Source organism: Macrotis lagotis, chromosome 7 (assembly GCF_037893015.1).
Source record: "Macrotis lagotis isolate mMagLag1 chromosome 7, bilby.v1.9.chrom.fasta, whole genome shotgun sequence".
In the NCBI taxonomy this organism is placed as follows: domain Eukaryota; kingdom Metazoa; phylum Chordata; class Mammalia; order Peramelemorphia; family Peramelidae; genus Macrotis; species Macrotis lagotis.
The window spans coordinates 169,699,284-169,711,830 of record NC_133664.1 but is presented as its reverse complement, the minus strand read 5'-3'; the positions used below and the strand labels follow the sequence as shown (position 1 = coordinate 169,711,830).

Genomic DNA, 12,547 nt, shown 5'->3' with positions numbered 1-12,547 from the left:
CATTACGCCACCTAACCGCCCCAAGAGAGATTCTTAACGACAAATAAAGTACATCTTGAACATATAATTCAATCTTTGCCTTTGCTTGGCCCCATTGAAGTGGTTGGTAAAATTGCTTTTATTTGCAATATTTGGTATTGTGACTATTTCATGACTTCTAACTTACGAGCTACTTTATAGTAATGAATATAGATTTCTCTTTGAATATTTGATACAAATAATGACTTTAGCAATTGTTGTGAGGCAATGTAAGAAGTGGAATCGGGTTTAACTTTTACTAATGGTATCATTTATTTGCTGTTTGACCTTGATAGAAGTTTATTACTTTTTAAAAATTGTTTTCACATTTAAAGATAAAGAGAAATGTCCACTGAGATGTCTTCATTTTGTATTGTAACATGGAAGTGACCCTGATATCTCAAAATCTAAGAGAGTGGGAGACTGTAATGAATGGAAAGGTGCCCAGAGATGGAAAGCCTTGGGTGATGTCTAAGCAATGAATTCTGCGCCTGTTATCTAAAGACCTGTCTGAATGTAATTCAGTGCAAGGATGTTGTCCAACAGGAGAAGAACTTTTTGCTCATAATTCAAGTTGTCTTTCCTTTACATACATGTATGAAAAGGCTATGTTCAGTACAGAAAATGACTATATTGAAAAACCCTGACCTAGCTGTGGGGGCAGAGCCAAGATGGCTACAAGAAAGGATCCAGTCTTAGGCACTCTCTGCTAAAACTTATAAACTAAGGACTCTAACTAAACTTTCGAGAGACAGAACCCACAAAGGGACACAGCAAGGCAGTTCTCCTAGTCAAGGTAACCTGGATAAGAGCAGAAAAGCTCTGCTCCCTGGGGTGGAGGGGTGGCTTGCCAGAGGGGTGGCCCACCAGAGCAAAAGAACTTCAGCCTCCTGGAGGCAGCCCCAGGATGCTAGGAGCCCCAGCTCACAACAGCAGGGGACCTCTGCCAGAGCCCAGCCCTCAGGGCACACAGCAAGAAACTTGGTCTTTCTGCAGCCCAGATCTGGAAACAGAAGCAGGTGGAGCCTGTAAGCAGGAGTCCCCAGGGCATGAGCCCATTGAGCTGAGGGAGGGGAGTGAAAAGAGAGAGACTGCAGAGCTCTGTACTCTGCCTCTGGAACAGGACTCTGGAGCTCTGACCACATTCAGATCCTGATCGCTGTCTAGGTTTAGGCCCCCCCACAGAACAGCAGCCCAACCTACCTCAGCCCCCTGGCGTGGGGGGGCGGGGCATATGATCATTCACAGACCAGAAGGGAGGATAGAGCTTCATACACTGAGACCCTTGTGGGAGTGTCACAGAAGTTGAGGAAGCACCTGAAAACCAGGCCCAGGCTGGGAAAATGAGCAAGCAGAGAAATAAGAGCAACACCATTGAGAAATATTTTGCAAATGAGCTCAGGAAGGATCAAAATACTCTGAAGATGAGGAAGCACAAGCTCCTTCATCTAAAGACTCCAAGAAAAACAGAAATTGGGCTCAGGCTATGACAGCTCGAAAAAGATTTTGAAAATCAAATGAGGGAGTTAGAAGAAAAACTGGGAAAAGAAAGGAGAGAGAGATGCAGGAAAAACATGAAAATGAAGTCAGCAGCTTAGTCAAGAAAATCCAAAAAACTGCTGAAGAAAATAGCATGCTAAAACCCAGCTTAGGTCAAATGGATAAAACAGTTCAAAAAGTTATTGAGGAGAAGAATGCTTTAAAAAAAGCAAAAATGGCCAGATGGAAAAAGAGATAAGAAAACTCTCTGAGGAGAACAAATCCTTCAGACAAAGAATAGAATTCAGGGAGATTGATGAATTTACCAGAAATCAGGAATCAATACTTCAAAACCAAGAAATTGAAAAATTGGAAGAAAATGTGAACTATCTCATTGAAAAAACAACTGATATGGAAAACAGACTTAGAAAAGATAATTTAAAAATTATTGGAATACCTGAAAATCATGATCAGGAAAAGAGCCTTGACATCATTTTCAAAGAATTACTACAGGAAAATTGCCCTGATATTCTAGAAGCAGAAGGCAAAATAGAAATGGAGAGAATCTACCGAGAAAGAGATCCCAAAAAACCAACCCCTAGGAATATGATAGCCAAGTTCCATAACTCCCATGTCAAAGAGAAAATATTGCAAGGAGCCAGAAGGACACAGTTAAAATATCGTGGAGCTGTAGTCAGGATCACACAGGACTTAGCAGCAACTGCACTGGAAGCTCGTAGGGCTTGGAATATAATATACCAGAAGGCAAAAGAGCTTAGAATGCAGCCAAGAATGAACTGCCCAGCAAGGCTGAATGTCCTCTTCCAGGAAAAAAGATGGAGTTTCAATGAACCAGGGGAATTTCGAATGGCACTTTTGGAATGGCCAGAGCTGAACAGAAGTTTTGATCTTCAGATACAGGCCTCAGGTTAAGCATAGAGAATGGAGGAGAAGGGGAAAGTATGAGGAACTAAATGGTGATGAACTGCATGTATTCCTGTATAGAAAAATGACACTGATAATACTCATATGAACCTTCTCCGTTAATAGAGCATGTAGAGGGAGCTTTTATAGTTGAAGCACAGGAGAAAGCTGAATTCGAAAATAAAATATGGTATAAAAATGTAGTCAGTAGAAAAAAAGGGAAATGTAATGGGAGGAAAAAAAAGGAGAGGGGGACGAGGCCAAGATATTTCATATAATAAGATTTTTCTTTATTACAATGAGCTATTGCAATGATATGGAAGGGGGTAGGCAAGGGGGAATGAGGGAAGCTTTGCTGTCATCAGAGGTGGCTAGGAGAGGAAACAGCATATATACTCAATGGGGTATAGGCATCTGGAGTAAGAAGGAGAGAAGGGGGGACAGGGGGAAGGGGTGGGGATATGAATAAAGGAGAGCATGGACCATGGCAGGAAAGTGGTCAGATATACCACATTTTCTTTTTTACTTTTTGCAAGGGGTTGGGATTGGAAGGCCTGGCCAGGACCATAGGGCAAGGTGGATGCCTGGCCTAAGGGGTGGTTATGGTGGCTTAGGGCCTCTTGGCCCCAGGACCAGGGATCTGTCTGCTGCACCACTCAGCTACCCTACAGCAGAGTCAGAGTGAAAGGAGAGAGAAAATATAGTACATAGTGGAGAAATAAGAAAGGAGGGAGTTACGATCAGCAATGGCAACGCTGGAAAAATATGGAACTAACTTTTGTGATGGACTTATGATAAAGAATGTGATCCACCCACGACAGAGTTGTTGGTGTTGGATCAAAGACTGAAGCACATTTTTTATTATTATTATTATTTAGGGGAGGGTGCAGGGCAAATGGGGCTGGGTGGCCTGCTTGGATATGCATAGCAGGGTGATCGTTGGTTGTCTGAGGCCGGATTTGGACCCGAGTACTCCTGGCTCAAGGGCCAATGCTCCGTCCACCACCCAGCCACCCCTACTATTATTACTATTTTATTTTACTTTGGGTCTTTTTTTTTCTTCTTTTTTGGTTTTTGCAGGGCGGTGGGGATCAGGTGGCTTGCATGTCACACGGCTGGGTGCTTGTTGGGTCTACGGGGCTGGATGTAGGCTCCGGTGCTCCCGGCTCCAGGGCTGGTGCTTTGTCCATTGTTCCACCTGGCCATACATACAATTATTACTATTATTTTTTCTTAATTTTAATTTTTTTCTCTCCCTTTTACTTTATTGCTCAAGCAAGTCTATATTTATGGGGGGAGGGGGTATTTCGCTTACTCTTAAATAAGAATATTTTATTTTATTTATTTTTTTGGTGAAAATAAGCTGATTTTATTATTTAAGTAGTCTGGTAGGAACTCACAAATTATAATCTAGTTTCAAAAAGTTGAAAATAACAAAAAATTAGATGAATTTTAATTACAGTGCATACTCTAAATATAGATTGTGGAATTCTTATGTTTGTGATAATAGAGCAGATGTAGCTAGTTTTCTTTTAATTGCAGTTAGTTTTTTTTCAAAATTCTTTCTTAGTAAAGGCTTCAGATTATTCTTCATTCAGTAGCATGAAACTAGAGATTAGCTTTCCATTTCTTTTCAGGAGTCGTTGTGTTGATAATTTGCCATCTTTTTCTAATTTGTTCAAATGAAGGGAGAGATTATGACTTGCTGCTTTATATAGATGCTCAGGAGTATGCTTATAAATAATCTTTACAAGTTCCATTTCAGTGAATAACTTTCCAACATTTCCGTGAAAAAAATTAAGGGTTTGACTTTCCCGTGCATTTCTGTGAGAAATGTATTCTCGAATTTTAGCTTCAGCATCATTAATGACTAGGCCATGTCATGGATATATCAAAACAGCTTTAATCTTTAATAGTTTTTCAAGGATTTCATATAATCATAAAGATCTTCAAATACTGTTGCTCCTTCTCCTAGAATGCAGTCTCCAGAAAAGATAGCATTTTCCTCTTCTAAAAGTAGAGCCTTATGATCATCAGTATGTCCAGGTGTGTACAGGATTCTGAGAGTGGCTCCTTCTGTATTAATTACATCTCCATCTTTCAGATAAACATATTTTTGCTTGTTATTTCCTATAACATCTGTGAAGGGGTTGCGTGGAAGCTTTTTAATGCAATATTCAGTGCCTGTATTGATGCTATTACATATGTCTGATATGCCTCCAATATGATCTTGGTGCCAGTGAGTTACTATAATTTCTTGGATTGAAGTGTTAAGTTCAGTCAGAGCTTGTTTTAAACAGTTGATGTAATCTGGAATTGATGGTTCACCAATATCAATAAAAATTCTACTGGGGCTGGTCCCCACCAAGTAAGTGTTGGTGCCCTGGAGCGTCATGGGCCCGGGGTTACAGCCCAGGACACGCACCACCAGCTAGGACAGCTGCTCGATGCACAGCAGGACCGCCATCATATGGCCCCTTTACCGGCTCCGGCGCCCGCGATCTGCAGAACCGGCCTCGGAGAGGCCCCGCGCAGCGGGGGAGGGAAGGCCCCAAGAATTTTTTATTAATGTAAAAAAACCCATTTGTTCAAAATGATAATAAATAATAAAATAAAGTGATGATAAAAAAAGAAAAAAAAGATAAACGTTTAGCAGTTTCAAACTATTCAAGCATATTGAAATTCCCGACACTATGTCATTTTATCAGATTTTTATGAAGAAAAATAATGTTGGACACTTTCTTTTTCATTATTTGAAATTGAAATTTCAGCTATAAAAATTCAAAAGCTCAATTAGCCTATCTAAAATTGCCATGGCACAATTGATAAAGTATAAAACCTGGAGACAGGAAGCCCTGGGTTCAGTTCTTGCCACCAACAAATATTATCTATATGTAATTGAAAAGTCACTTAAATACCCCGTGCCTCAGTTTCCTCATCTGTATATTGATGTTTGTAATCATTGGCTTCTAAATTCCCTCTCAACTCTGAATTTATGATCCTAAAGCACTGCCTCTTACCTTCAAGCTTATAATATAGTTGGAAAGACAAAACAAATACATGAAAAGTCCAGTAACATAAAAGACTAGTAATAATACAAGGGAGCAATTGAAGAGATGTCACAGTATAGCATGTGATTTATTATTCAAAGAATTAGACAAACAGTAATTGCTTGGGGAAATTCAGAAAAAGAAGAGAGCATTTCAGGTAATGGTCGATAGTAGGGCAGAGGAATTGGACACTAGATCACATTCTTGTAGTTACTGATTTATTTGAAACATGATTGCTTGTCAGAATTTCATTCTGTTGCATTTAAACTTCCTTCAAAATTTGGGAAGAGCAAATTCAGGTCTCTGAAATGCTCAGAAGGTTTTTTTTTGAGAAAAGTGTTCTAACTATTCAAATAATTCTTGCTGGCAAACCTAAAGGAACTAATAAAATTGTCTTATCTTCATTCCCATACTTGCATCTCTGACAGGAAGGAATTTGTCAGGGGAATTGATCCCATTGACTTCAAAATATTCAGCTGCTCTCTTTAAAAATCTCCTTGAAAGTCAAGATATAAATACAGCAAAATTATTATTTTCCTTTTCTTCATTACTACTGCTTTCTAAATTGATTTATAAGGCAATGTGTATGTTCTTTATCTGAGTCAGTATTAAAAAAACGTTCTACTTTCTCAGTTAATTCCTGTCTCCATTTGCTTCTTAGTTTAAGCACAGCTTGGATCTATTAAATTTGTTTCTTTCCCTTGTGAGTTGGGTGCAAACTTGTCATGATTCAATGAGTTCATAAAGAAACTTTTAATTACTTTTTCCTTAATTTTTTCTTTGCTGAGACATTATGTCATGTGAAAGGTCTCCCCCCCTTTTTTTCTCTTGGAGTAATTGGCTAACATAAGCTTTTTTTAAAAATTTGGGTCACATATTTCATATTGATTGCAATAGTCTCTATAGATGTGAACCTTATGTAAATTTTACTGCAGCTGTAGCTGCAGCTTAAACAACACAGAGGCATCCCCTGAGTTTTGATGTCCACTGAATGTGGAAGGTCAATAATTGTCTGTTCCGGGCAGTGGAGAAAGAAAAACTGATGTTAGCAATTGTTTTCTCTACCTCACTTCTTTCATGATATAACCTGAGAAAAATCACTTCCTTCACTTTTCAATGCCTCAAATCCTTCTTGATTGAATATAGATTGTATTTTCACCTTTATTGAAAGGGTTTAATGTTGAAGAAGTAATGTGATGTTGTAGGAAGAAATGAGATATGACCACAAAATATATATTCATGTTTACATATATGTGTGTGTCTGACTGTACATGTTTTTCTACTGATTGTGATCTCATTTTTAAGGTTTGAGTCTATACAAAGATCACATATTGACAAACACTCTATCAAAACTTTATTGTTTATTGCGAAAACAATTTTCCAAACTTTTAGTAGACAGCAAAAATCACTATTCCTATAGTATAATGAAGGCATAAAAGATGAAAATTTCAAGAAAATATGTTTGTCATTCGTAAAATCAGGGACAAAACCAGAACTATAAACATGAGGGTTTTTAACCTGGGGTCTATAAACTTGTTTGTTTAAATTGTATACTTTTAAAAATGTATTTTATTTATTATTTCCCAATTATCTATAAGCATTTTCAACATTCATTTTATTTTGTTTTTGCAAGGCAATGGGGTTAAGTAACTTGCCCAAGGTCACACAGCTAGGTAATTATTAAATGTCTGAAGTTGAATTTGAGCTCAGGTCATCCTGACTTCAAGCCTGGTGATCTATCCACTGCAAAACATAGGTGCCCCTTAATATTCATTTAAAAAAAATTGAGTTCAAAAAATTTTCCCTCCCTTCTGCCCCTGTCTTCTCCTTGAGATGGCAAGCAATTTCTATATTTAAGGCCTTGAAAGCCACATTTCCATATTAATCATGATGCACAAGAGGAAAGAGAAAAATCCTGAATAAAATTAATGAATGTTTTTGAAAAAGTATTATTCAATCTGAATTCATGGTTTATCAGATCTCTCTCTCTCTCTCTCTCTCTCTCTCTCTCTCTCTCTCTCTCTCTCTCTCTCTCTCTCTCTCTCCCTCTCTCAGGACTTAGGTAACAATTATCATCTTGCATCCTTTGGAATTGTCTTGGGCCATTATTTTGATTACAGTAACTAAGTCTTTCTTATTTTTACTATGTTACAATGTTCTTCTGATTCTGTTCACTTCACTTTGCATGAGTTCATATACCTCTTCTCAGACTTTTTTCTGAAATAAACCTACTTGTTGTTTCTTATTCATCAAAACTATTCCATCACAATCATAAAATACAACTTGCTCAGTTATTCCCAATTGATGAGCATCCTCTCAATTCCAAATCTTTGCTGTCATGGAAAGGGCTGCTATAAATATTTTTGCATAAATATTTCCTTTTGTAAAATTATTTAATATATATTTATAATTACATTTCAATATAATTATTTTCTATTATGATTTTGTGTATTTAAATATTATTAAGAAGGGAATCTATAGATTTTATGAGATTTGCCTAATGGGGTGAAGAAACAACAAAGTTAAGAACTCTCTCATCTTTTGTCACAGTGCTATCCATCAAAAATATCTGGAACAATTTGGACATTTACCATAGTTACATTATTTTCAACTGTATCTGAAGGAAGGGAGGAGAGAGAGAGAAAGAGAGAGAGAGAGAGAGAGAGACAGACAGACAGACAGACAGACAGACAGACAGACAGAGAGAATTCTATAAGTCTGAAGGGTAGTTCAAATTTGGTTTCTGAGACATATTGGCTGAGTGATTCACCCTTTTGTTCCAGTCTTTCATGTGACCTCCAATGCTACATTTATAATTAATTGCTTGTTAGATATTTCAAACTAGATATTACATAGGCACCTCAAAAACAGCCTGTTCAACACAGAATTCATTAATTTTTAGCCTGAAACCAAGTTTCCCTGTCACTACAGGCTTCACAATCTTTGTAATGACTTAGGTTTGAAATGTTGGTGTTGTCTTAAACTCGTTACTTTCCCTTACAAATATCAATCGTCAAATATTGACATTTTTATCTTTCTGATAACTCTTATATGTCCCTTTCTGTATATTTATTTATGAACAGGATAGTTTCAGGAAAAATATACTCAGATATACTTATAGAAACTTATGCAAAGTGAAATAAACAGAACAAGAAGAACATTGCAATGATAATAACAATGTTGTAAATTTGATCATCTATGAAAGACTTTGATCAATTAAAAGATCCATGACAATTCCAAAGTACTCATGATGAAAAAACAATGCTGTCCACTCTCAGTAAAATGAACTTTCAGTGCAAATTGAAGCTTATTTTTTTCACTTTATTTTTCTTTATTTTTTCAACATGGCTAATATGGAAATATAGTTTACAAGATTTCACTGGCATAATGGGGATCACATTGCTTGCCTTTTCAATGATGGAAAGAGATTTTGAAAGGAAAAGTATTTGGAACTAAAATTTTAAAAAAATGTATAAAAAATTAAAATAAAACATTTGTTAGTGCATAGTAATTTTTTCAAGTTCCATTTGATGCTGAAAAAGATATGTTTCATTTATAAATCTCCTTTAGAAGAAATCATAAGACTTTTTGTTCTCCTTTTTCCAACTATTTACTTAATCTCTACTTTTTCTTTTGACTAGTTTTTCTATTTGACATCCTAAAGTAAAAGAGGGACATTGAAATCTCAGCCCTATTGTATGCACTCTTCTTTTATTGTGGTTTAGTCAATTTTTTCCTCATAAATTTGTATATCGGAGCATTTGGAACATAGGGGTTTAGGATTGATATTGTTCTGTGGCTTGTGATTCCTTTAATTTCTTTGTTTATCACTTTTTATGTTTTGAATATTTGTTTTTGCTTTGTCTGATAGCATGATTGCAACTGCTGTTTTTTTGATTTACCTCATAGTAATTTTTTTCTAGCTCTTTGAAAAATAAACTCATCTAAGAATTTTGCCTCATATTTCCCTGAAAAATATTGACCTTTTGTCTAAAACTCCATCTTCTTCCTCTCTCTCTTCATCTCTTATTAACCCAGATGCCTTCTTCTATTTTTCTCCTTCTTTATTCCTATCTCCTTGCCCTTCTCCTTGCCAATGTGATCTCATTCCATTATTTTTACTTATCTTCAATCTTTGGTGTGCTATTTTTCTGCCACCTATAAGCCTGTTCACTTCTCTCCCTCCGCCCCCATTTAAAAAAAAACCCTTAACTTGAACAATTCATTCACAAAACTTATTATCATATCTCTCCTCTTTTCTTTCAATAAGCTCCTTGAGAAAGTCATCTACAATCATTGCATCTACATCCTTTCCTCTCACTTCTTAACTTTCCAAAATCTGATTTCTAATCTATTCTGTCCAATGTTATCAGTGGTAATTTAACTATCAAATTAAATGACTTTTTCAATCCTCATCTTTTGGGAAATATATGTAATCTTTGACATAAATCATCCTTTTCTCAATCATTTCTTTTCTCTTTATTTCCATGACTTAACCCTGTCCTGCATCTCTTACCTATCTAATCACTCTGTATCTGTGTCCTTTGCTGAATCTTCATCCAAGTCATGCCTGCTAAAAGTTAGGGTTCCCTCAGGGCTGTGTCTTGGGTCTTTTTCTATTTTCCATCTAAATCATCTCACTTCTGATCTCATTAGCTCCTATGTATTCAAGCATCATCTCAAGGTTCAAGATTTTAAAATCTACTTATGTAATCCTATCTGCTTTCTTGAAATCTAGTCTCATATCTTCAACTACATATTTGACATTTCAAACAAAATATCCTACATACACCTTAAACTCTGCATGTCTAAAACTTTACACTATCTTTTATTCAACATCTTTTCCCATTTACAAATTTCCTTATTGTGGAGGGTATCACCTCACTTTCATCAAATACTCTGTCAGTCTTATCTTTATTTCATACTTTCTTTAACCCTTTATTTCCAATCTATTGGCAATTTTATCTTTTGTTTACTTGCAAAGCAATGGGTCAAGTGAGTTGCCCAAAGTCATAGGTAATTAAGTGTCTGAGGTCAGATTTAAATTCAGGTCCTCCTGTCTCTAGGGCCAATGCTTTATCCAATGCACCACCTAAGTGCTCCAAATTATTTTTATACTATCTCTTCTATATTTACTATTCTGTCCTCTGGCACTGCTGCCATCTTGAGGTAATTCCTCCTCACTTCATATATGGACTATGACAACTACTAGTTGGTTTACTTGCTGAAAGTCTCTTGCCATTCCAATTCCTAATTCACTAAGCTGTCAAATGAATCTTCCTAAAACAAAAGTCTGACCATGTTACCTCTTCCTTCCTCTGATTCAATAAATGACATTGACCTTCTCTCAACTCTAGGGTGAAACATAAAATGTTCTATTTCTTTTTTAAATCCCCTTATCACTTGACTCCTTCCTACCTTTCCAGTTTCTTAGACCTTACTATCCTCCATGTACTCTATAATCCAGAGTCAATAGATCAGAATAGATTACCTGAATCCATTTTGTACATACCTAAAATGTATCTAATGTTTCTTCCATTAGAATGTTAGATTTTTGATGTAAGGGAATTTCATTTTTATCTTAGTATCTCTGGTAGTTAATCCATTTCTTCACAAAAGAAAGCACTTAATAAATTATTATTGCTTAACTTATTGACTGATTCTGACCTTGATAAAATAACATCTCTGAGTTATCAAAATAAATTTGTAAATTCAAATTCCCTTGATTAATAGTATTATTCATGAGACTTTATACATAGTAAAAGTGTGTTTATGGCCTGAAATCTTGGCATACTATTTACTACTTTAAAAATGCTCTGCAACTGAAAAATTTTGCTACAATTATCAAATATTTATAAGCTTAGCCCTGAGTCTGCTCTGAAGAAAAATGAAAAATAAATTAATCAATCAACCAATAGTCATTTGTTAAATACCTGCTCTAGGACAGATACTGCCATGTGCAAGATACACTTCTTGACCTCAAGGTCTTAAAATTCTGTAAGGATGAACCAGAAAAGTAACATATTTTATGTATAATTTAGTAATGGAGATTATTGATGGTTTCTTTAAAATAGTCATTGTAGCAGCTATTGTTTGTTTTTGTAGTCTCATTCTGTTCTTCTGAGCAGATACTAGAGCTACTATAAGACTATTTTGTTATTTATTAAAACTATTTGTATAACAATTTGTTTACTATTGATTTTCAAAGTTACATTGCTGAATTTTTGTGTTTTAACTATTTTAGGATATAATTCATCCACAACACATTTTCTTCTTCTTTTATAACAAAGAAAATACATTAAGCCAAAGCAATAGAGATCACATCTGACAGAGTATAATGCATCACTTTTTAGAAGGAAAAAATATTTTTGAATAATTAGACTCAAAAAGAACTCAAAAGGAGCCTTTTTTCCCTTCTGACCTCAGTTTCAATTATCCAGTGGAATGAAAAAAAGTCATAAAGATAAAATAGGTCTCAATCTGGGGAACATCAAAAATAAAAGATTGATATTCCATTGCCCTATTCTCAAGGAGTCCATAAACTTTTTCTGGTTTTTGCAAGGCAATAGGGATAAGTGACTTGCCCAAGATTACACAGATAGGCAATTATTGAATGTCTGAGACCAGAGTTGAACATAGCTATTCCAGACTCCAGGGCCAGTGCTCTATCCACTCCATCACTTAGCTGCCCCAAGTCCATATACTTTTCAAGAACTATGTGACTTGATTTAAATAAAGAAACAAATAACTGAAGGAAGGAATAGCCTCATAGTTAAAGTTTACATTTGGCTATAGAGTAAATATATATATTAAAATTTTAAGAAATCTGGATTCATGTTTACAAGAAAAAATATCTGAAATTCTGTATGCATTCATTTTGATAAGTGATTTTGATTATTTAATTTTAATCATATTCACATAGCATATTTGATAAGTCACTAGGTCACATTATTAAAAAACTACTTTTTCATCTCTCTGCTGAAAATCTTAGCTATGAAATGGAGAAGGGTCATATTGGTTTTGTTTTTCTTTCTATAATTATCTAGATACATATAGAGTATGTCACATGATCCAGT

At 35.6% G+C, this 12,547-nt stretch overlaps 1 pseudogene; it reads right to left on the bottom strand.

The window, feature by feature from the left end:
- Positions 1-3,936: 3,936 nt before the first annotated feature.
- Positions 3,937-4,891, bottom strand: LOC141493906 (endoribonuclease LACTB2 pseudogene; annotated as a pseudogene).
- Between the last annotated feature and the right edge of the window lie 7,656 nt (positions 4,892-12,547).